General features: G+C 32.9%; 1 long non-coding RNA gene across 4 annotated transcripts in view; it reads left to right on the top strand.

Moving 5' to 3' along the window:
* LOC144366082 (uncharacterized) overlaps positions 1-25,270 on the top strand; it is a 149,327-nt gene that overhangs the window by 15,062 nt on the left and 108,995 nt on the right. For 2 of the 4 annotated variants that reach the window (XR_013424934.1, XR_013424933.1), the window contains exons 3-4: positions 3,353-3,480; positions 14,882-14,930. This is a non-coding gene — a long non-coding RNA (uncharacterized LOC144366082). Of the gene's footprint in view, positions 1-3,352; positions 3,481-4,421; positions 4,584-14,881; positions 14,931-16,083; positions 17,025-25,270 lie in introns of those variants that run through there. The other 2 variants (XR_013424935.1, XR_013424936.1) reach the window with 2 other exon arrangements.

The following is a 25,270-nucleotide window of genomic DNA, read 5'->3' as shown; positions in this document are numbered from 1 at the left end:
AAATATTTCATTGTGTATATATGCCACATTTTTTAATCCATTCATCTATTGAAAGGCATATGTCATTATAAATTAATCTCTATCTATGAAAACATTCATGACAGAGCATTTCCTACTAGTCCCATCCAGAGCCCTCTGTTCCTCTAATATAATAGTGGCCTTTTCTACTAACTAAAATCTCTAGAAGCCACTGAGACATTAAAATCCAGTTCCTAGCACACTACAGGGACACAGCCACATCAATGTTTATACCAGGACAATTCACAATAGTTAAACTGTGGAACCAACCTAGATGCCCTTCAATAGATGAATGGATAAAAAACATGTGGCATATATACACAATGGAATATTACTCAGCAATAAAAGAGAATAAAATCATGGCATTTGCAGGTAAATGGATGAAGTTAGCAAAGATAATGCTAAATTAAGTTAGTCAATTCCAAAAAACCAAATGCCAAATTTTCTTTGATATAAGGAGGCTGATTCAGAGTGGGATAGGGAGCGGGAGCATGGGGGGAAATAGACAAACTGTAGATAGGGCAGAGGGGTTGGAGGGAAAGGGAGGGGGCATGTGGTTATTAATGATAGTAGTGGAATGTGATGATCCTTATTATCCAAAGTACAGGTATGAAGATACGAATTGGTGTGAATATACTGTGTATACAACCAGAGATATGAAAAATTGTGCTTTATATGTGTAATAAGAATTATAATGCATTCTGCTGTCATCGAAGAATAATAAATAAAAAAATAAATAATAGTAAAAAAAATCCAGTTCCTAATGGAGAAGATAGAGAGGTAAAGGGGCCAAGTGTACTTGAAGACCTGTTAACGATATAAATTGATGATGATGATGATAGATAGATAGATAGATAAGTAAGTAGATAGAAAGATGATAGATAATAAGGTTGGTGATATTAGACTGAACATTCTGGTCCTTCAAAAGCTTATGGATATAATTTAGAATTTATTCTGAGCTATAGTCTGTGCATTTTCAGGTGAACTAAAGGCAAAGTTTCATATCATGTAAAGCATTTCTGATAGATAATTAAGAACTAAAAAAGCAATAAGTATGATGACAAGAGAAGATCATGTAATAAAATATCTAATGGAATATGGATTTTTTACTCTGTTTTTCCTAAAATTATCAAGAAATGTTCCCTTTTTCCTACTCAGTAAGCAAACTTTTACTTTAGCGCATGTGTATGGTAGTCATTCTATGTAATTTCAGTATTGATCATATAATTTGATTATATATGTATTAATGTACCATTCATGCACTAGTTTTGTGCCAGGACCAATATAAGATATTTAATTAATGCATTATGCTTTTTCTGAGAGAAGCTACCATTACTTCTGTAATGTTCTTGTAAATTTAAGAAACATGTTTTGCTAAGGATAGCAAAATCTTGAAAAATAATTGAAATATATAATCATCAAAACAAACAACAATGAGGCTATTTATTCAAGCCACTCCTGGGTAACAACTAAAATGTCCCAAATAGTGGGGGGAAAAAAAAGTCAACCTCATGTCCAAGTAATTTGTTCTCAATTAACTATTTATATGAAGTTTAGCTTGAGATGAGAAATAATTAGCATTATAAAGCAAATCATAGGATAAAAAGAGCTCGTGATGTTTCTACAGAGGTCTTCATATGCACAGGACATCCAAGCTCTTGAGGCTCAGGAAAAGGCCAGCTTTTCTCATTGAAAAAACTCAGTAGTCTTGTTTCCTTGTGAGTTGAAACATTTTCCAGTTTGTACCTTTTTCCTTCTTTCTTCCTTTGATGAATGCAGATTGGTGTTTATGAGGTATAGATATTAAAATACTAATAGATCTTTGAGGTTATTTAAGATCCTAGAGAAGATGATATTTCATATCCAAAATTTGAAGAGAAGCAGCATCAGATTTTCATAGCAACAAAAAACAAAACTAGAATTTTTACCTTGACAAGTATTCTTGACCATATTACTTTTGTTTTAAAATTTAAATAGTTATATCTCTTTAATAGGCCTGACTGGTAGTATAGAAATGATATGATCCAAAGAATAATTTTGAGAGGGAGAAATCATGAGACTCTTGTAATATTTATTCCTTTTCAAGATTATACACTCATTTCCATTTCAGAAATGATCAATAAGAACCCTTGTTATTCAAATAAAAAGATCAGCTTAGTTGAAGAAGTTTGATTACATAGTTTATTCCCCAGTAGTATTCAAGTTATAGTGGAAGCATATTTTTGGATGAACTCATCTCACAGCATATTTGTTTCAATGGAAATAAAGAGGAAATATCATAGAAATATTATCTATGTTTATTATAATACTTACATAGAAGAGAAAAATAAAACAAAACATGTTGGGTTGGTGTATCATGGTAGAAGCTGTAATGGAGAAAATAAAAGGAATAACCTTGCAGCAGGAGCAAGTGTTGACCCAATTGCAGGATTGTTGCCATACCTACAATATTTGAAATTTATTTTATCAGGCCAGCTGAAGCATTTGAACAAATAAGTGTCATATCTTATTTGTAATATTCTTGCCTTGGGAATTTGGAATACAGAGGAAAGTAGGCCCTGTTGTTTGTGTTATCAGTTTAGGGATGAAAAATGTGAAACAGAGAGCACTATGCAGAGATGATAATGATATCTGAATACACAAAATACCACATTTCTTCCAACCCATAGAGTGTTTCTGTGGCAATGCACATTTCACTGTTTTTAAGAGAAGCTGAGATTTTAATCAACTGTCTGGTTATGTTTTGAAAAAAACAAACAAGCACAGGGGTAAACATTAAGCAGCTGGCTGTGGAAGAATCACTAATTAACATTAATAGTGGACAATATCCAGTGGGGAGAGGGAGAATAGAAGTTCACTGGATTAGACAAAGAAGAATGAAGAAAGGGAAGGAAGATGGGATTAGGAAAGACACAGTACAGTGAATCAAACATATAATTTTCCTATAATTATATATGAATACATGACCACCATAGCTTCACATCATATAACCACCTATCTAGGACTCCAGAAAGAGCTGTGCACTTTCCCAAAACTATGAATTTTCTCTCATTCTTCCTATCACCAGTGGGCTCCATCTCCAGTCATTTCCCACTATTCCACATAAAAGCCTTCCCTTTTTGAGAGCTCATGCAGGTGGTACCCCTCCTCACAGAGAACTCCCTGATCTCCAAACCTGATATGTTCTTACTGTCTTCAGAAATCTCACAGCTCTGTCTTCATATTTTACAGTTGCCACTTTCTACTTTTAATTATTTGTTTTTATATTTTTTCTCCTTTAATGGACTAATAAAGGAGGGTGATATAATCTTGCACATTTTTGTATCGACTACAGAACCTGGAGTCAGTGCCTGAGTTGAAGTGGCTACCCAATAAACGCCTATCAAGTAGAAAAAAATGTAGTGGACCGTGTCCTTGGAGACAGCACCCAGATTCAGGGAGAGTTTTGCCCTGGAACTATGGGTAAGAGATTGAATTGTGCCAGGCTTTTCTTCTTTGTCATTGAACCCAGTATATAGAACCTAGGTAGGAGAGTATGTGTGGGTGTGCATATGTGAAGAAGCTGGTGGTATCAAAAGTTGAGTGATGATGATTAAAACATAAATTCTAGAATCAGAGTTCAAGTGTTCTGAAGCCCACTCTACCTCTTACCTCTTATGTGTGTGACATCATTTTAAATTGCAGTGACATAAATGGAGATATTGTAAGAATGCAGAGATGTGATATGTTTATGATGCAATAGTCTTTGTTACTTAGTAAGGACAATATTAATTAAACACAGACTAAGGAAGGGAATACCGAACCAAGTTCTGTCCTGTCTTTTTATTTTGTTTAAACCAGTAACATCTCAAAGAACACAAACCTTGTATCAGAGCCTAGTAATTTTGGGGTTCTATACACTGACTACAACCACACCTTTTTATTTTAATTATGACAGGTATTTCAATAAATATTAACCTAAAACAAGCTGTTATTTTATTTTGGACTCAGTCATTCTTGCATTATTTTCCTAAAATTATAACATTCTTTTCGAGAATGTCTGAACACTCTACTAAGAATCTCTTTTTATGATGGCAGTATTATATATAGACTTTGACTCCAGACCTGATGAATAAAGAATTAGGCTTTGGGGGCTGGGTTGTGGCTCAGCAGTAGAGCGCTTGCCTAGCATGCACAGGCCCTGGGTTCGACTCTCAACACCACATAAAAATAAATAAACAAGATAAAGGAATTTAAAAAAAGAATTAGCCTTTGACTAGTTGGGAAAATAAAGTTTGATAAATTATATATAAATATGTAAACCTAAACTAATACATGTATATTTGAAAAGTAAACTTTTCCACAAGTAAACAAAATCCTAAACATATATACACAAAACAAAACACTGGATTATTTTTGCACAGGATCCTTAGGACGATTTGCCAGCCTTTGTGGAAAACAGTTGAGTAACCAGAGCTGTGGTGGAGAAGAAAATCTCAGCCAACCTTGTTTGAAAACCAAAGATACAAAGCAGCAAAACTGATTCTGGTCACATTAATAGACATGTTGAAAACTTCTAATTTTAAAATAAATGTTCATTTGTTTAGCAACGACATGAACAATATATAGATATTCATTAAAATAGTGCTTCTCAATCTGTTAATAAAGATTCTCCTTTAAAATTTTCATTTATCACAGATTCATATCTTTGTAAAAGTGAATAAATATGAATGACTAGAAAAGGGAATTTAAAGGCACAGAAGACAGTCACAAAATACCATGTAATACATGATTCCATTGATATGAAATGTCAGAATAAATAGAGACAGAAGTAGATCCATGGTTTACCCAAGACCAGGGGGCCTGCACAGTTCTTGGAAATGGATGCTAAGTTCCTATTTAAAGTGATGAAGATGTTCCCACTGTATATTATGATGATATTTATAGAACTCTGTAAATATGCTAAGCCCTGAATTACATGTGTTCAATAGGCAAATTTTATATATTAAATATATCTAAATAAAGTCATTTTTAAAAGCAAAGAAGCAAAACAAGAGATTTATTATTGACTTCAAAAGATGTAAAATTATATGTTAATAAAGTAGAACAGATAGATATGTGTTATGTGGAAATACAGAAATGATAGTAATTGTACAGAGCAATAAATTGGACATTTTTTATGTTACTAGCAAGATATTAAGCATAAGATCATAATACTAATTTTCATTGTTTTTATTCATTAAACAAATTATTGACAATTAACTATGTGAAAGATTCTAGATCCTGAAAATATAACACTTACCAAAATTTAAACTCTGCCCAAAAAGGAGAAAGCGAAAACTGAATAATACTTTTCTATGTAAATGCTGTGTATATGGACAATATGTACCAAGTACTATGAAGAAAATCACCATATGTAGGAAAGCACAATATGAAATGAAGGAGTCTAGGTTGTGGGGGCAGCAATGGCCCAGAAGAGAGCAGTCAGAAACCTTTATTCAAGAAACTTAGCCTAATATGGGGAGGGACTCCAACAGAAGCACAGGCTAGGTAGTTACTTTGCAACAGGGAAAAGCATGACCAATTCAAACAGCTGAAGACATCTCGCCACGATGACTAACACTGAATTAGGGGCAAGCAACTCTGGGTGAGGCCAGCACCACAGCAGAAAAGTATCTGTTTTGTACACCATAAGTACAGTAGCTAACAGGCCCAATTTAACACATTTTACAGTTAGAAAAGTTGCTGATTGCTATTCTGAAAATGATCCAGGCAGGTGGGCATGGTGTTTAAAATGTTCTACAAAAGTTTCTTCCCCTCAAAGAGAAGGAAAAAAAATGTTAAAATTATCTTAAAATCAATCTCTAGTAACACTATAACCTTGCAAATATCTCCATGGATATGAGAATGTAGATCACTGTACATCCTTTGGCTAATCATTAATCTATCCATAATGTAATCTATTAAACATAAAAATGTTCATGTGCGTATGTAGGCCTATGTGTCAAGTATATATAAATATGAACATCTATTTTCAACTATATAAATTTTGAGCAAATTCACCTTTTCTGCTTTTCTTCAAATTGATATTAGTGAACCAGCTTAAAGCTACTGCAAGACTCATTGAGGTTATCCATTGATTTTTGCCATGAGAAATGATTTGGACTTTAGTCTCAAGTATATCTCTACTAATAAAAACACCGTCAAAGATCAATTATATAAGGTAATGAAAATGAAATGTACTATCATTGTAAAAGAATTCTATAAATTCTGTTACAGATATTACAATATTGTCAAAGATATCAATGAGCCAGGTGTGATGGTGCTTGCCTATAATCCCAGTGGCTCAGTAGGCTGAGGCAGGAGGATTGTGAGTTCAAAGCCAGCCTCAGCAAAAGCCAGGTGCTAAGCAATTCAGTGAGACCCTGTTTCTAAATAAAACACAAAATAGGCCTAGGGATGTGGCTCAGTGCTCAATGCCCCTGAGTTTAATCCTGGGTAACAAAACAAAAATAGGTATCAATGACACCATGAAAAATCTTGAAGCACTTGTAAACACTTTTGGGATATGTAGGATATTAGTATATGAATACATAAAATAAACAAAAATACAAGAGTTTAGAAAATATAATTTTACAGTTTAGGTTTATCAATGTTTAAAATGCACAGTATATAACAGTCCAGCTAAGACAAAGAGTGCCTGTTCATTGCTGTACATTCTTTTTACCTGCTATGCTCACCTTCCCCTTTCTCATGGTCACGTGTATGTTACAATGAGCTCTTGAGTCATTTTTTACACTGTTATTCTGTATACATGTCTACTACACTCAATTCCAAACTGTATCAGTTAATTTTAAAATAACTTAAATATTTTATACTAGAATATTAGTAATGAAAATAATGACTATAAATTGTGCTAATTAATTTCTTTTTCAGTTTACATACTAGAGATTAAGGTGTTAAAGCATGATATTCATAAATCTGAAAACATGTAAGTTAGCTATTTCATTTTTCTCTGACACCGAAGGATATAACAACAAATCTCAGAAATGTAACACTGTAAATAACACTACCAAAGAGTATTAAACAAATCAGAATATCTGGAAAGAGACTAATTTTTAATTAACTTAAATTAATATTAGAGTAATATCTATTTAACCTTTCAAATAAATTAGCAATACTTTGTTACATTAAATTTAAGCATAATTAATCTTAGACATGTTTTGTTCATTATCAGTTAATATACTGATTGATTTATTAGTATAATCTCAATTTGATAGATATTTTCAAATAAATGGTGTGATAAATCTTGTCATTATATTTAATATAATGTAGAATATCAGTTCTCAATCTTTTTGGTATGAGGTCTCTTTAGAAGCTTAAAAACTATTATGGATTATAAAGAGCTTTGATTATAAAAATACTTCTATTTATCATATTAGATATTAAAACTAAAATATTTTATTAATTATAATTTTAAAATTATAAACTTATTATGTATTACATAAATATATTGTAAAAAACAAAGAACATATTTTCCAAAATATCATGAAGAAATGCACATTTGCAAGCATTCTGTATTAACTGAACAAATATAAGAGTCTGAGTCTTATATCAGCTTTTGCAGGTCCTTTAGTGGTGAAATTTTGATGTTTGTAAAGGTAATCCAACCTGACACACATATGTAGTTGGAAAAGGGAGGAGTATTTTTAACAATTTTCTCAGATAATTATAGATATATTTCCTTGATACTTTACAAAATTTTAACAAGTGATATGCAATCTGAAACCACACCAATAAGCTTTCTATTTACTTCATTTGTCAAAATTCCCTCAACTGTCTTGTACTTTGAAAGAAACTTTTGCACGTCCAAGATTGTGTAGCCCCAAGTGGTCATTTGGAAAACACTGGTTCACTGAGCTCTGCAAGTATTCTGTATCTTGACCCATCCATTATATAGTATAAAGGGATTACCATTCTTTGTTAAGATCACCACCTATAAACCATCTCATCAGAAAAGTCTCTAAGGATTGGGTGGCTCACAAGACTGCACCCATAGGTGCAAGATTACAAAATTCTAATTTTCACTTAAATACTGTGAGTTATTTTCTTTGAAATTACAATCATAGTTCATTTATTTTTGAGAAAACATCTGTGTCGAATAACCTACATCTCAGTAACAGTAGTTTTTCTACTATTCTTTCAAATAAAAATGTTGGTTCAAGAGAAAGGTAAACAGTTCACAGCTCAGTGACCCACATGCTTTTCCTAGAGACCACTGCACCTGGGTATACAGCAGAGTTATTATTTTGTCCCATAGATCTTAATCTATAAAACTTATTAAAATTAAGGATAGATATTTAACAAAGTAAAAAATTTCTACTTCTTTACCACAGACTTTTGTATGTGTAACTGGCTTCTGTTTTTCTTGGAAGTTTGTAGCACAGAACAATAAAATGGTTTTTAGGGTACAGCTGCAACTTTACTGCTGTCAGCATTTTTACCAGTTCTTGATTTCGTAACATCGATACAGTGTCAATACAGTGAAAAGGGCAAATAATGCTTTAGCATGGTCATTATTCAACTAAATATGCCCTAAAACTTCTCCCAGGGGTCTTCTCCCAGACCATGACTAAAGACATAGAGTGAAAAAATAATACCAACTTTCAACAAGAAAAACAGTAACACACAAACACAACTTCAAAAGTACCTTAGCTAAAAAGAGAACTGAGATAAGGAGCAAAACTACAAGATGAAAGTGAATAAAACTAGACAGCACTATCCTCGTGGATGAGAGCTTCCTCATCATTCTCAACTGGCAAGCCCTCACACCTATTGCTGCAAATACAGATTGCATCACATTATATAAAATCATCAGGACATAGAGAAGAGGGTATAATTTTGCTGGTAAATTCCTCCTATACTTTTTTTTAAGAGGAGATTCTTTCACCTCGCCATAAAAGACATTCACAGAATAAAATTGTGGTGTCCCTTAGAAAAAGCACTATTTTAATGCCTATCATCTTTTGACTCTCTGATACATGAAGCTCAAATTCAGACAAGTTGCTAATGTAGTTGTTAGTAGCAGTATCTACTTTTCAAAATAGCTACTACTTGTAAGTATTAGTAGTATCTACTTTATAAAATTTAAAAAAAAACATGTATAATAACAAATAATTAGCAATCTGGAAAACAGACCATAAATTTGGATAATACTTTATATAAATTGTAATTTGGCTTTTGTATCCACAATATAGTCACATAAATTAAACTGAAAAGGACATGCAGGCGTATTCAGTGACAGTCTTCCATTGAGTCCTGAACCCGATCACTCACTTCATCCAAGAAACAAACAGTACTGTAATGAATTAGAAAAATAAAATTTTTGACATTTTTACCATTTTGAAGTTTTCAAATGCCATGTATGTATGAAGCGAGAATTCTCTCTTCAAAAATGCAGGTTGTATTTCTTTTCTATATTGAACAAAATATCATACTCTGACTCCAATATTTAAAAACATAACTTTTTAGTGATATTTGTTTCTTAAAAATATTAGAATGTATTTGGCAATTGCAAGTTCACATTAATGAAGCAGTTGGAATGTCAACTTGTCATTTAGAAATATCTTGTTCTGACTTATAGCTGTAAGTCATTGAAAAATAACTGATATACTCATAATATTATTTTAAGAAATTGCTGGACTGGCTAGTTCATATGCAGCTTTGTAAGGTTTTTTTTTTGTTGTTGTTGTTTCCTTAGGATTACATTTTCTTATTTCAGTGTCAATAGCATTTACAAGTTCTATAAAACCGAGAAAACAACTTTCAAACTTTATAAAAAGTAAAATTCTCATCCTACCCTAAAGAAATTAATTATTACTTGATACTGAATGAATCCATTTACTGTAGAAGTAAATGCAGCAAAAAGGAATTATATCAATAGCTTTTTTAAAGATTTATGAACAAATTAATTTGTACTAAACAAAAACCAGAATATTCAGAGACTTCCTAATTCTGATTTAGTTCTATGGGAATATATATAGACGTTGAATTATTTTCTCAAGTTGAATGCTCATATTAAAACCAATAGATAAAATATCAGTTGCATGTTATTTATTTCTTTGGAACATAGAACATTTGTGAAAGCAAAAGAAACATCTTAACCAACCCTCACTAATATCACTAGTGCTGATAACTATGGATGTAATTAAAACATTTTAAAATGATTTAGCATCTGATTTATATGAGAACTTTCCCTTCAGCACAACTTTTTTGAAACACCTAAAGGTCATTTGTTTAAGTTCCTTAAAACTCTTTGGCTTAAAAAGGTAGGAAAAGTGATACTACTCAGTATTGGACAGCTGATATGATTTCATCTTTTTTGCATAATAGATTTAGACTTAGGTTTTTTTTAAAAAAAGCCTAAGAAAAATTTAAAATTATTTCTAATAAACATGATTTTTTAAAAGATTTCCACAAAAATATCCAACTATTTGATTATAATTTGTATTTTAAAATATTTTTTAATCACATTTATGCACAATTATGTGAATTTTATTCTAAACTTCCTTGCTTCTTGCTTTATGAAAAAAAAAAAAGAATCAGTTGTATGATGAGAACTTTACTCAATATTGTTGCTGGAGCTGTGTGGTTTCTATATTGAGCTCCTATTTCAGACAGTTTTTTTTTTTCCCCATAATTTTAGGGCAAAATCTTTTAAAAAATTTCAAATACTGTGATAAAATTTTTGTCTCTGAAAGACATAAATGATTTTTCAGATAGGAAATCAAAATTTCTTAAAATATATTCTGCTCTTCTTTCATTGAAGGGAGGCGAGGCGTCTTAACTATTTTTAGAATCTACATTTTTCAAGTAGCTTTTTACATAAAACTAAACCACCATCTTCGTATTAATTAAGGCACTAAATTCAAATGATTATCAACTCTATTTTTATATGCCCATCTGTTTATTTAAACTTCTTTTTGTGGGGAGAGGTTGGGGTACCAGGGATTGAACTCAAGGGCATTTGACCACTGAACCACATTCCCAACCCTATTTTGTATTTTATTTAAAGATAGGGTCTCACTGAGTAGCTTAGCTCTTTGCTTCCCTGCCCCCCTGGGAAGAATCACACTTTATTATTTGATTGCAAGAAATAAAACTTCGTTTAACCCTAATCCTATCTCAAAATGAAAATTAAAAGGGCTAGGGTTATAGCTCAGTGGTAAAGTGCCCCTGAGTTAAATCTCTAGTACAAAAAAAAAAAAAAGTACATTGCAAGAATTAAAGCTTCAGAAAAGAGAAGAAGCAAAAGTTGGAATATTATTGAGAACCCTAAACATTTTTCTACCTTGGCATTAGCTTCACTCTTCTTTTCCTAAACTTTGTGGTGGAGAATCACCATCATCCCATTTGTTTTTATTGTTATAATTATTATTTGTTCTACTCAGTTGTATATGACAGCAGAATGAATTTGAATTCATGGTACACAAATGGAGCACAACATTTCAATTCTCTAGTTGGACATTACATAGATGCACCATTGATGTAATCATACATGTACCTAGTGCAATGATGTCCATCTCATTCCACCATCTTTTCTACCCCCATGACTCCCCACCCTCCCCTTTGTCCAATACAAATTTCCTCCATTCTTCCATGCACTCCCTGCCCCCATCATAGATCAGCATTCACTAATCAGAGAAAACATTCAGCCTTTTATTTTGGGGGGATTGGCTTACTTGGCTTAGCATAATATTTTCCAACTCTGGCCATTAAGCTGCAAATGCCATAATTGTATTCTCTTTTAATGTTGAGTTATATTCCACTGTGTATACATAGCACAGTTTCTTTTGCTGAGGATGGCTTTGAACTCATGATTCTCCTGCCCCAGCCCCCAGAGTCACTGGAATTACAGATGTGTGACACCATGCCTGACTTATTTAAAATAATATTTCTTAAAAATCTTATTTCATTTCTTTGACCCATAATTAATTTACCCATTGAATTAATGTTGAATCTATAATTGTGTTCTTTCCAATGCTGCCATTCTCAAGAGCACAGTATTCTCACTTACATCATTCTATTTCAAGTTCATGACAACATTTGATATGAAATGATTATTTTCTTTTCATAAAAATATTTTCCAATTTAAGGTTATTTGCTGAGTATAATACATCAACTTGAAAGTTAAAACAAAATTTATAGTTGTCTTTCTCACCAATTTTTCTCACTACTCAAATCCACAAACCAAATAGTGTTTGCCTTGCTTTGGAATTATGCAACCTCCTTATAATGGAGATTTTCTGATGGAAAATTATCAGCATATCAATGTGTTCATTTAAATTATGAAAATTGAAGGGTCTGGGAAATATATCACTGTGATAAGTTTGCTCATTCGTGAGCTGTGCTCACCTCACTGTAAGAATATTGAGTTGAAAAGTAATCATCTTAGCGTCCTCCAGAGTGAGAACTCGTGATTTAATTATGACCAAAGTGGCATTCAAAGTCCTAGTTTTTGGATTAATGGCAATAGTCTTCCAGCCCACTGTAGTCCAGTTTCATGATAGCATATCTACATGAAAAGAGTTTCAAAAGAAAAGATGTGAAGTGGTGGATGGATACAAGAAGGCTTAATGCAACCATTGAGCTCATAAATGTATCATTCTGGTTTTGGAGACATGAGATTGTAATGTGAGTCTCCTCAGGAATGGGTGTGTGTTTGTACTTTGTGTCACAGAAATTGTTATTACGTGGATAGTTATGAAAGAAGCTTTTTTTTTTTTTCACTTGGAATCTTATCTTGGTCATGTGTATTCTGTACTTGAGAATTACATTCAGTAACATCAACACCAACAAGAGAGAGTTAGAGGGAGAGGGAGAAGGGTGCGTGTGTGTGGGGAGAGAGAGAGAGAGAGAGAGAGAGAGAGAGAGAGAGAGAGAGAGAGAGATATGAGAAAATTGTTACTAGTTCAGATAATAATAATTATCACTATTACTAGCCTAGATATCACAGTGACAACCAAGAGCTTCCAATATCCAAGCATTTTGTTAGATAATTTAAATATGTGATATGGTTTTTATTATTAGATTCTTTATCTCTAAATTGGAGGCGATGTCTACTCTTGGTTGATATATCTGTGAGTCCCGACAGAAGAGACTATTTACAGAGAGATGAGCAGGGTTGGGGGAACTAATCAGAGATGGTTAAACACCCAGACAGCAACAATAGCAAGAAGCTATCATACCCCATACCTATCATACCTCTGTCTCTGTGAGACAGAGAAGCAGAGATGCCCACACCAAGGGAGTTGAACAAGTGGAACGCAACTACTGACAAAAATCCTGTAGTCTGGGCAGGAGGAGAGAGAATAAATACTTAGATTCTTGCTTCTTTCACTCTCTAGGTTTCATCTAGCACCTCATTTTATCTGAACCCACTAGATGCCAAAGATCAAGGCTACCTGGTGTTCCAGTACAAGGAGCTCAGGCTGGGAGAGCACAGAGGGTGTGATGGAGGCAAATAGGAAATAACTACCAGATATTGTTATATTACAGAGAAAGTAGTGGCAGAGCTAGAACTCAAGATAAGTTCTGCGTTCCCCAAAAGTAGACTCTTCACCTTCATATGCATTTAAAATCTCATTAGAGATTTAGATTAGATGATGATATAGTAAGAAATTAGAGATAACAAGAGAAAAGAAAAATAGAAGTAAATATTCCTTCTACTCCCTTTCAAGAATAGAGAATCATTTTTGATGTTGAAAACTCCTTCCCTCTCAAAAAATCATGATAATGATGCTGGTAGTAGTGGTGATGGTGACAGGGGAGGTGGGGCGAGGAGTGTGGGGTAAAAATTGTAGCTAACTCCTGGCATTTAGACTTTCTTAACAGAATCACCATGTTTTGTCTCATGCAGATTAAATTTAGATTCCTTAAATTAAAAATGAAAACATCCCATTTTGTACATGCCTCATGGGGAAAGAGCTGTTGATTCACACTTGCTGGGTAACACAGCTGATGCTCTGTGGCCCCCTATGGTTCAGGAAGGAAGAGTGGGATGCTCTGGGGCATCCTTGTGAACTGCCCAAGATGTTTCACAGCTAAATGCTTAGCTTTTGCATGCAAATTGGTCTCTAAGTGCTATTATATCAGGAAAGCTCTTTGTTTTTATTTGTAAATTTCAATACACTGATGTTTTGTATTTTGCTATATCTATATCTACAACTACATAAGCAATACCTTCTTATTCCAATTTGTTCTTTATATGTAGGTTAAAAAAGCTATTTCTGAGAAAATAAGTTCTTATATAATAAATGAATTTATTAAATCAGTTAGTATTTATTGATCACCTATTGTGGGCCAAGGTTTTTTCTAGGTGCTAGGAATCTAGCTATAAATAAATCAGTCAAAACTCCCTAACCTCCTTCTACAGGAAGACAAGCAATAAATATATGTATGAATAAAACAAATGGCATGTTGTATGGTGATAAGTATTAAGGGGTAAAAACAGTACCAGGGAAAAGGTATTTTCATTGCATCATTAATATTTGGAAAAAGAAAAATACAATGAATAATTGTGAACAATTTCCTATCTTGAGCCTGGGGTGGTGGAATGTACATGTACTCCCAGCTACTCTGAAGGCTTATGCAGAAAGGTCTTTTGAACTCAAGCATTGGAGGACAGCCTGGGACAATATAGTGAGAGCTTGTCTCAGAAAAAGAAAGAAAAGAAAGAAATTATCTGGTGTACTTTCTGTGCATCATCTAATGAAAAAATCTTTGCCTTTCCTAATACAGCTTCTAAGTAATAGGAAATTTGGATCTAAATTGTGAAGATAAAGTCATAGTCTCATTTTGTTCAATAATTCTTTTTCATTTTTAGATTAATTTCTTTTGGAATGTTCTTCTTATGCTGGTGTGGTATTTGAAATGTGAGTATTTTAGAAAAAAAATCTACAGAAGTAATCAGTTATCAGAGTTATGCTTTTTGTAAGCAAAATTATTGTTATAAATAATTTGTATTTATTTTTGCAAAATATGGCTTCTATAAGTTTAAAATTTAAAAATTATTTTGTAGAAATCAATATTTATTTTACCTTTTTTTCTTTTCTGGGAAGAATTATTCTCAAATATATCAGAAGAGAAGGACAAATATTCTGTTAATTAATTTTTAAAATAACAACTTCATTTTATGTGAATAATTTTAAATAATTAAAATAAGTATTAAAACATTCAAGTTTCCAAATTCATTGGAAGACCTAAATTAAATGTGCAAAAAAAGTTCATTTGCTTTTTTTTTTAATACATTCTCTCTAGAGATATCATACAACCAATGTCTCTATTAGGTCTTGAACTAGTGATTTGAAGCAGTGATCCTTATGATTAATAAACCATATTTTAAAAGGAAATGATAGAATAGAAAATACCAAAGCAATATTGGACAACTTTAGTTTAATAGCTAAAAGCAAACATTTCATTTGTAGAAAAACTTGTGTGTGAGTCTGACCTTTGATACTTCGTAGCTGAATGGCACTAGATAAACAGTAAATTCTCTAGATCTGTTTCATAAAATCAGGGTTAAGATCATCTAATCATTTTTTTTTTACTAAAGAAACTAAGACATGTAAATTACTAAGCACAAGTTTTGGCATACAGTAAGTGCCTGGTGGTGTTATCTTTCATTGTACTGATCCAGATTGGTGATGAATATAGCATGTTGCTATATTCACAATATTCCCAGTACAGAGATTGAAATTTTCAAATCATCTTTTTCAGTACAAATATAAACTCTATGTCAACCATATTTGGAATTACAAGCAGAAAGTAGGCCTATGAGAAATGTAATTCTCAGAGGACTTATGCAAAATTGCAGAACATGTACATTATAAATAATTTCAACACATTTTCTCTGGAAAAAGAAATGTAAATCTCATTAAAAAGGAAGAATTTGTTTTTCTAGTCAATGTTAAGAAAAGAATTGAATCCAAATAAAAACGTCAAGGGCAGTGGTTATGCACAATTACATTTTAAGAATATTAGAATTGAATGATTCATAAGGGTATAATAAATTTCTATACCTCACAGGGTATACTTGAATAAATTAGATAGTGGTTAAATTATGCACATAGAAGAAGATGATCAACAATTAAAAGAGGTCTGGAGAGAAGACACTGAGTTAGCATCAACTGGCAGGATGCAGGAAGACATCAGGAGAGTCAGCCAGTGGATGAAATGTCAGTACCACAGCATCTGATTGTGAGTGCATCCACAGAAAAGAAGAGCATGGAAAAGGCAGATCAGACATTGAAAAGAAGACACTGGCTGCTTGGTCATCAGGTGAATGTCTCTAGGACTCTATAAAGTGACAGGAAGTTCATTGGTAGATGATCAGTAGGTCTGGGAGCATAATGAGGACAAGAAAGACACTGGATTACATTCTTCAATAGTGATAATGTTGAGAAAATGAGGCCACTAAAAATGCTTTTTCTCTATAAGTAGTTGTGTAGGATGATACATTCGTATAAATATTATTCCTTCTTTTATCTTTTATCTGGATCATGTCTACACAATTCCAAACACATGGAAATTGATTCCTATGGAACAATTGAAAATACATAATTATGCACCCTTATGTAAACTTATATTTGAAATGTTAAAGTTCTTTGGTGGGAAATTTTATTATGTCCATTTTAAAATATTCATGAATTAAAATATTGCTTGATGTTCCCAGCCTGTAAGATGGTATAGAAGAAGACATAGTGACTGTTCTTAGGAGCGTTTTCCTCTGGGGACACAGTGATCATGCCAGGAGTTCTGGACAAAGCCTCAGAACCCAGACAAACTTAACCTTGAACATAATCTACATTGCCTTTTAATTTTGGAAGCATAAACCTAATACTTTACCCTTCTGAGTCTCACTTTTTCAAAATAGTGAGATATCTATCATTAAATGTGATATTATACTTAAAATCTTTACCAGAATTCTATGAACTTAATGTTAATATATGGAACTACAATAAACAATACATGAGGGAATAAAAATAAAATATAAATTCATATGCTGTGCACTTGCATTTAGGTGTTCAAAGAAAAATTAATGCATGGTTAGTATGCCTGCCAAGTACATATTTCTACCCTATGATATTCACTGTGGCCTGATGTATTGATAAGACAACCTAAGGAATATGGACAATTTTTCTCCAGGTAATACCTGTAGAATTTTCTTTCCTTCTGATCCCTGGGTTTCTACCATAGGCACAAAAATACAAGAATTAGGCGTGAATTTTCATATTAATCTTCTGAGAGGGAGATGAAGTAATATCAATAATAATGATAGTTATGGCAGTAATATTAATAGATAAATTTCAGTGGCTTTTGAGTTCCAGACACTCTTCGAAGCACCTTACATGCATTTACTCATAATTATCTACATAGCACATGTGGGGCTCAGAGGGGTTAAATAACTCATTCAAGGTAATAAAGCTAGTGTATATAGCTAGCATAGAGGCAGTATATGGTAGAATAAGGATTGAAATTAAAATAGTCTTACTTGAATGCTTATTTACATTAAAGTTAAAATTAGAACTTGTACCTAAACATACATTTCTCAAAATAAGGCAAATAAAGAACCAACAAGTACTTGAATATATATTCAACATCACCAATAATCAGGAAAATGCAAATTAACTACAATGAGATATCACCTACACCCAGTATGAATGGTTATTACCAAAAAGATTAAAGATAAAAAATTTTGGCAAGAATTTGGAGTAAGGGAATCTTTGCCACTATTGGTGGGAATGTAAATTCGAGTCATTATGGAAAACACTATGGAGGTTGCTCCATAAATCAAAAGCAAAATTATCATATGGCCCAGAAATTCCACTCCTTTTTATACAAAATGAAATTGGTGTTTTGAAAAGACATCAGCACTTCCTTGTTCATTGAAACACTATTCACAATAGCCTAGACAACTTAAATGTCCTTCAACTGATAGAAGGTAAAGAAAACATTGTGTCTATACTCAATGGAAACACATTCATCCATAAAATGAGATTTCATCATTTGTGATAACATGGATGGAACTAGAGGTCTTGATAATATTGTTCCTGGAAATGAGGATTGGGTTCTCCGATTCCCAGTGTTCAAGATAAAACACCAGAGAAATGTCAAGGCAAGAGTAGAAAGCAAGTTTTATTTAAGAAAGAAACAGAATAGAGACAGCAGATTTCTCCAGGATCCAGAGCTGGGTGCCTGTGAGAGTGTTTATTGTAACCTGATGTGTCTTGTCTTTCTATAGATCTTAGATACCTCTCCCCCTTCCCACCTCCTCTTTCTATCCTGCCATGCCCAAAGGCAGGAGAAGATCAGTGGGATGTTTGTAATCATTAGTAACTCCTGGTGTTCCTTTTGCTCCTCCAGGGTGTTAGCAACCATTGGGAGTGGGGGGAGAGATGGAGGAATTATCAACCCATATCTTTCTTTCTTTCTTTCTTTCTTTTTTTTTGATAATTAGTCCTCATCTTTCAGGCCTGACCATTTATTGTCTATTCTACCTGTCCTTTGCCACTGTCTCATTGATATTAAGTGAAATAAACTATGCACAGAAAGACAAGTATCAAATGATCTCATTCAAATGTTCAATCTAAAAAATTCTCATAGGAGCTGAGAGAACAGTGGTAGCTAGAGAGAGTGAGGGTACAAGGGGAATGGGTAAAGTCTGAGCAATGGCTACTAAGTTACAGTTAGGAACAAGAAGTCCTGAGTGCTGTTGCACAGTAGAGTGACTGAAGATAGCAATAATATACTGTGTATCTCAAAAAGCTATAAGAAAGGATTTCTATAGCATTCACCATGAAGCAATGATAAAATAAAATGATAAATAATGAAAAAGTAAATAAAAATAAATAAATATAAAATAAAAAAGGAATTAAATATAAATATAAAATAATATAATATAATATATATAAATATAATATAAAATATATAAAAAATAATATAAATATAAAATAAAAAAGGAATTAAACCTCTACCATGAAAGGAGAATAAAATTTACACAGAGGTAGAAAAGGACAGGAGTATTTGAATTTGAGGAAGACATAGGGTGACAACAAGTGTTAGTTAGAAAGAAGGAAACTTCTTGCTTAAACATTTTCACAAACCCCTGTTACTTGCAGCTAAAAGACCACATCTGATGGGGAAATAGTAAGTCATTGATAATTTGGCTCCACTTTTATTTTGACCTCCGACTGGGTGTTTGCTATTTTATTTTGATTTTTTTTTTTGCTTTTTCTTTTTTCTTTTTCTTTTTTTTTGGGTTTCATTTATTTGGGTTGTTTTGATAAAATTAAAATAGCAATCTGTAAATCTGTCAGTTCTGCTACAGTTTTCTTTTCTGTTTGTTTTGTGGTGCTGGAGTTCAAATCCAGCGCTTTCCACGTGCAAAGCAAGTGCACTATCTCTGAGCTAAATCCCATCATATGGTCTTCAGTTCTACTGGTATTAAAATACACATTCCTAAGGGCTGAATACCCATCTTTATTCTGTTATAAGAAAACAAAATACCAACTATTTCTCTCCACCCAGGGACTCTGGTAGTGACATTCTGGATTCAGTTTGTACTGGCTCATGAGAACCAAGTAGATATACTTCCTTCCTTTGTTCAGTGGAGTCATTTTTGAGCTTGAAATCCACTATTGTGCAAGAAATAGATAAAAGAGTTTCTAAACTTTACCAGTTTGTCACTAAACCTTTTCCATCACTGACCAACATAATGGTGAGAGTTTAAAATGTTTTTAAAAATATTTCATTTCTTTTTTTCTTTTATGTATATTTTTTCAGGATGTCTTTAGAAAATTTTTATGACACCCTTATTTTGTCCTATTTTTGAGACTTTTCTGATATAAATTATATTTATATTAGAATTCCTAATAATTCCATTGTTCTGCATTTGAACTTAACGAAATATTGAAAACCAATCCATCCTCTGAGATGATACTAATATTCTTTCAGTGAAATACAGTTCTAAATGGGCCAAATTCTCTGAATAGCCCTGAAATGAAATAAAGTTGACATCATCTTTTCGTCTGGGTGCTAGGAAAAAGCTGAACTCTGAAAACATTCTCTATGCACCCTCATTAGACTTTTGGCAATTAAATGTCCAATGAAAGTTAGTGGGAATGAAGTCAGGGAAGAAGAGTCAAAGACATGAATTCTTATCTCCATCTTCCCATTTGCAATCTCATTGTCCCAACATATTCAGCCACTTCCCATTCTCCTTTACCCTAAGTCTTTGCTCATGTTAAGACAGGGCCTGCTGGTAATGACCCCTTTCTATGAATACAATGCATTCTCAAGAGTACATACTACTCCACCAAGAAAGCGATTACAGACACACTGGCATATGTTGTGCTAGTCTTTATTTCTCACTGTCCCTAAATTTCTGGTATTTCCCTTCTGGAACTTCTGGCTTCCTCTCTCTCATTCATCCTTTGGCATGCTTGTCTTGGATCTGTATCCAGGCTTTATTTAACCTTGGCTTCCTTCCCAGTACCAAGTTATAGGGGCCTTGAATCCTCCTGGGGAAACTGACTGGTGGTGGCTGGTTTCTCAAGCCAATAGCCTCTGCTCACCTATTTTTGAAGGAAAAGAATCAGTGAGGGTGCAAGAGATGCATGAAAAAGTGCTACTGTGTAAGTAATTCCATTTGTTTTGGGCTAAAGCTGAAATCTTGAGAAAGCTTTGCATACGAGAGAATTCCATTGTAAATTACAACTGTGACAACAATACCTAACATAGTTCTTCTGAATTAAGAGATTAAGACCACTTTCATATCATCTATTGAGGACTTCTATGTTACAAAGTTGCTATTAATAGGGAGAAAAGTTCTATTGTGAATAATTTGAGGCAGTGAAATAACATTAAACAAGCAATAATAATTCTTCTCTGGAGTTAGAGAGTAAGCCCCTGGGGAATCTAGCTGACACAGCTAACACAGATGTTTTTCACAAGTCACTCTTTTTTTTTACCCAATACACCTTGGTCTCTTTCTGGATGAGTTTTCTACAAGATAGATAAAAAGAATTCTCTCAGGCTGTTCAGAGATCAAAAAAGACCATTCAGTATAGAAAAAATACAATCTCTCAATTAGGGGGGTGATTTAATATGTTCATCTTTGTCTAAAGGAGAAAAAAACCCAAGAATCTGAAATACTATGTTTAGAAATTCAAAGTTTAGTTCTGAGTAATTACTGCAGATTATTTGTTATAACCTCTCTCTCCTTACTGTAAATATTAGGGGACAGAGATTAAATAACTTTGCAATTCACATGTGAATTCTGGTTCCTAGGTAAGTACAGTTGAAGAGTTATTTGGTCTGTTGTATATGGGGACTGTCAGCATGTAAAAGCAACAAAGCTGCTAGAAATCCACTAGACATCTCCACTAGACAAATAACTATTGTAATAGTTTCAAGGCCAAATTTCTAAAAGGTCTACAAGCTCTAATATTCCTCCTGGCTCTGATCATTTATCTCTGACCTATTGAAATATTTTGCCAAACAAACAAGCAACTAAATATATGGTGAGACTAAAGCAGCAAGGAATTAATCAACTATTAAACCATCACTGTTCAGTGTAAGTATCAGAAGAAACATTAATATGTATTTTATCATTCACTCAGTAGGCAATATAACATGATTAGGAGCTCAGGCTTTGAAACCAGGTTGCTAGTTTGGAATTCTGGCTCTACCATTTACTAGCCCTGTGATCTGAGACTAACTGTATAACTGCACTTTACGTTTGTTATGGGAATAAAGTTTAAATTTTCAAAGCAATTGATAATTTAACTTGAAAATTCCTAGCTACAAGCTGTCTAATAATCTGGGAAAGTACAATTATAAATGGAGAGAATACAGACATAATGTTTTCTGATATTTAGCCAGAAATAAACTAATACACATTTTAGGGGGAGATTATTTAGGCTAGCTTGTGAGAACTGATTGGTGGATTTTCAGAAATGTGACCAATTGTTTTCACATTTGTATTTGGTATCAGGCACAGTGTGTTTCATACCACAAAAATCAGAAATCAGACAGAATATACTTTAAGCCAGCCCTTTCTCCAGAGAACCAGCTATTAAACATTGCCCACACACCACTATTTTAGTATTTTATAATTCTTTCTTTCAACAAGCATTTGCTGAGTACATGCTGTGTTCCATACACATAGCATGAATGTATGGGCAAGACAGAAATGTATAGTGGCAAGGCAGCAGAAAACATTTTATGGTTTTATACAGATATATTAAAGCAATAAAAACAAATGAAAACTAAATCATATTTAAAAACCTCGGCTTTGTAAAAAATATATATTTTAAATTTCCTTCAAGACATTGTGAAAATTGTTTTTTTATTAATTTTTTAAATTTTATATGACAGTGGAATGCATTACAATTCATATTACATATATGAAGCACATTTTTTAAATCTCTTGTTCTATACAAAGTATATTCACACCAATTCATATCTTCATACAAGTACTTTGGATAATAATATTCATCATATTCCACCATCATTTCTAACCCAATGCCCCCTCCCTTTCCTTTCCACCACTCTGCCCTATCTAGAGTTCATCTATTTCTCCCATGTTCCCCTTTATTACCCCACTATGAATCAACCTTCTTATATCAGAGAAAACATTCATGATTTGTTTTTTGGGGATTGGCTAACTTCACTTAGCATTATCTTCTCTAATTCCATCCATATATATCTGTAAATGCCATTATTCTATTATCTTTTATTGCTAAGTAATAATAGATTGTGTATATATGCCACATTTTTTTTATCTATTCATCTATTGAAGGGCATCTAGGTTGGTTCCATAGTTTAGCTATTGTGAATTGTGCTGCTATAAACATTGATGTGGCTGTGGCCCTGTAATATGCTGTTTTTAAGTCCTTTTGGTATAGACCCAGGAGAGAGGTAGCTGGGTCAAATGGTGGTTCCATTCCCAATTTTCAAAGAAATCTCCATACTGCTTTTCATATTGGCTGCACCAATTTGTACTCCCACCAGCATGGGATGAGTGTAGCTTTTCCCCCACATCCTCACCAATACTTACTCTTGTTTGTTTTCATAATAGCTACCATTCAGACTAGAATGAGATGAAATCTTAGAGGAGTTTTGATTTGCATTTCTCTAATTGCTAGTGATGATGAACATTTTTTTATATATTTGTTGATTGATGGTATATCTTCTGAGAAGTGTTTGTTCAGGTCCTTGGCCCAGTTATTGATTGGGTTATTTGATTTTTTGGTGCTTAGCTTTTTGAGTTCTTTATATACCCTAGAGATTGGTGCTCTATCTGATGTGTGAGGGGTAAAAATTTTCTCCCAAGATGTAGGCTCTCTCCTCAAAGATTGTTTCTTTTGCTGAGAAGAAATGTTTCAGTTTGAATCCATCTCATTTATTGATTCTTGCTTTTAATTCTTACACTATAGGAGTCTTATTAAGGAAGTTGGGGCTAATCCCACATGATATAGATTAGGACCTACTTTTTCTTTTATTATACAAGGGTCTCTGATCTTATTCCTAGGTCCACAAAATTACAATTATCTTCTATTAGACAAAGGTGCCAAAAACATGCATTGGAGAAAAGATAGCCTCTTCAACAAATGGTGTTGGGAAAACTGGAAATCCATATGCAACAAAATGAAATTCAACCTCTATCTCTCACCATGCATAAAACTCAACTCAAAATGAAAATTGATTTTTAAGATGTTGTCCAAATAAAGAGATAACTGTTACTGGAATTTCCACAACAATCTGTGGATTATTCAACATGTAGTCCCAGCCTAAACACATGTCTAACAGATGTTAAATATATAAAAAACATTGATTGAAGAAAAGAATCAACATAGAGGCAGGTATTTTGCAAAAGCTGGGATGTCAGTTGATTTATCTGTCATTGGACTATTATGATGGGGTTGATATGTTTTGAGTTTGTTAAAATGCTTCTCTAAATAACATTCATCTCCCAGTTCTAAAAATACCCACATAATAACTAGATTAAAATCAAAATAAAAGTATACACATTATATAAATATGATTTTAATTATATAACAACAAAATAATGACTAAAGACTCTAGCTGTTATTCTAGTCACTTTGCCTGGATAGCCTGAAATAATACTCAACCAACAATAGGAATTAGGTAGGTTCTCTCTGCTTTAACAATGAACAAACCAAAACCACAATGAAATTACATTTCTAGAAGTAGAGTCAAGATTTAGATTTAGAGATTAGGAGTGTAGTTAGTACATTCTTCATTATATTTCTATAGGTTGATTTACTTTACATTTCATTTTTTTGATATTAGAGATTATTCTCAAGAAAAAATTAAACTAATCCTTTAGAGTAAGTTAGTCCCTTATGTGAGTTCATGACAAAGATAATAAAACTGAAAAGGAGACAGTGGAATGAATCTGACATGACTTTCCTGTGTACACATATACCACAGTGAATCTTACCATCATGTGTGTGCATCTACAAAAAAATAATTAAAAAGTCAACCATGGGTAAATGGTAGAAAGCTTAGTGGAAGGAAGGGAGCAGGGGAATAAAGAGCAGGATGGGGAAGGAGAGGTACTGGGATCCAAATTACAACAAACTATTTTCCATGCTTTTATAATTACGTGAAAATGTATTCTACTGTCATATATAACTAAAAAGAACCAATAAAAAATAAATAAAATAAAACTGAATATGCCCTTACGTAAGGCATTACACAAAGGAACCTAGTTTTGTTTGAGCAGTCAACTCTTCAATGGTGACCCAAATTGTAGGGAATTCAAAGGGAACATGCTCAGGACTGTTCCTTCGGGTTCCAGGACTGATGGAATCTAGTGGGGCTGGTAAGTAACTTTGCTAATCAATTTTAGACTGTAAGTTATCAGCTTTAGGTAAAGGGTGCTCTTTTATCTCAAAGACAAATAAGGGAGAAAAAGAATATAGCAGTAATAAAGTATATTCTTCTCAAAAATTTTACTGATTTTCCAGTTCCTAGAACATTTTGTTTGTTTTTAACTTATAGAAATTACTTTATATTTAAAATTTTATCTTACAAATCTAACAACAATTTATTCAAGTACAATATTACTATTAACCGTGCCACTAATGCTAACACTACTACTAATAGCTACAGCCTCATCACACTTATCATTGGCAGTCACATTTCCATGAAAATACATACTTTTTTACATGCAGTCACTAAATCC

This window comes from Ictidomys tridecemlineatus, chromosome 8 (assembly GCF_052094955.1).
Source record: "Ictidomys tridecemlineatus isolate mIctTri1 chromosome 8, mIctTri1.hap1, whole genome shotgun sequence".
NCBI lineage: Eukaryota > Metazoa > Chordata > Mammalia > Rodentia > Sciuridae > Ictidomys > Ictidomys tridecemlineatus.
This window is presented reverse-complemented; position numbering and strand designations above follow the sequence as displayed.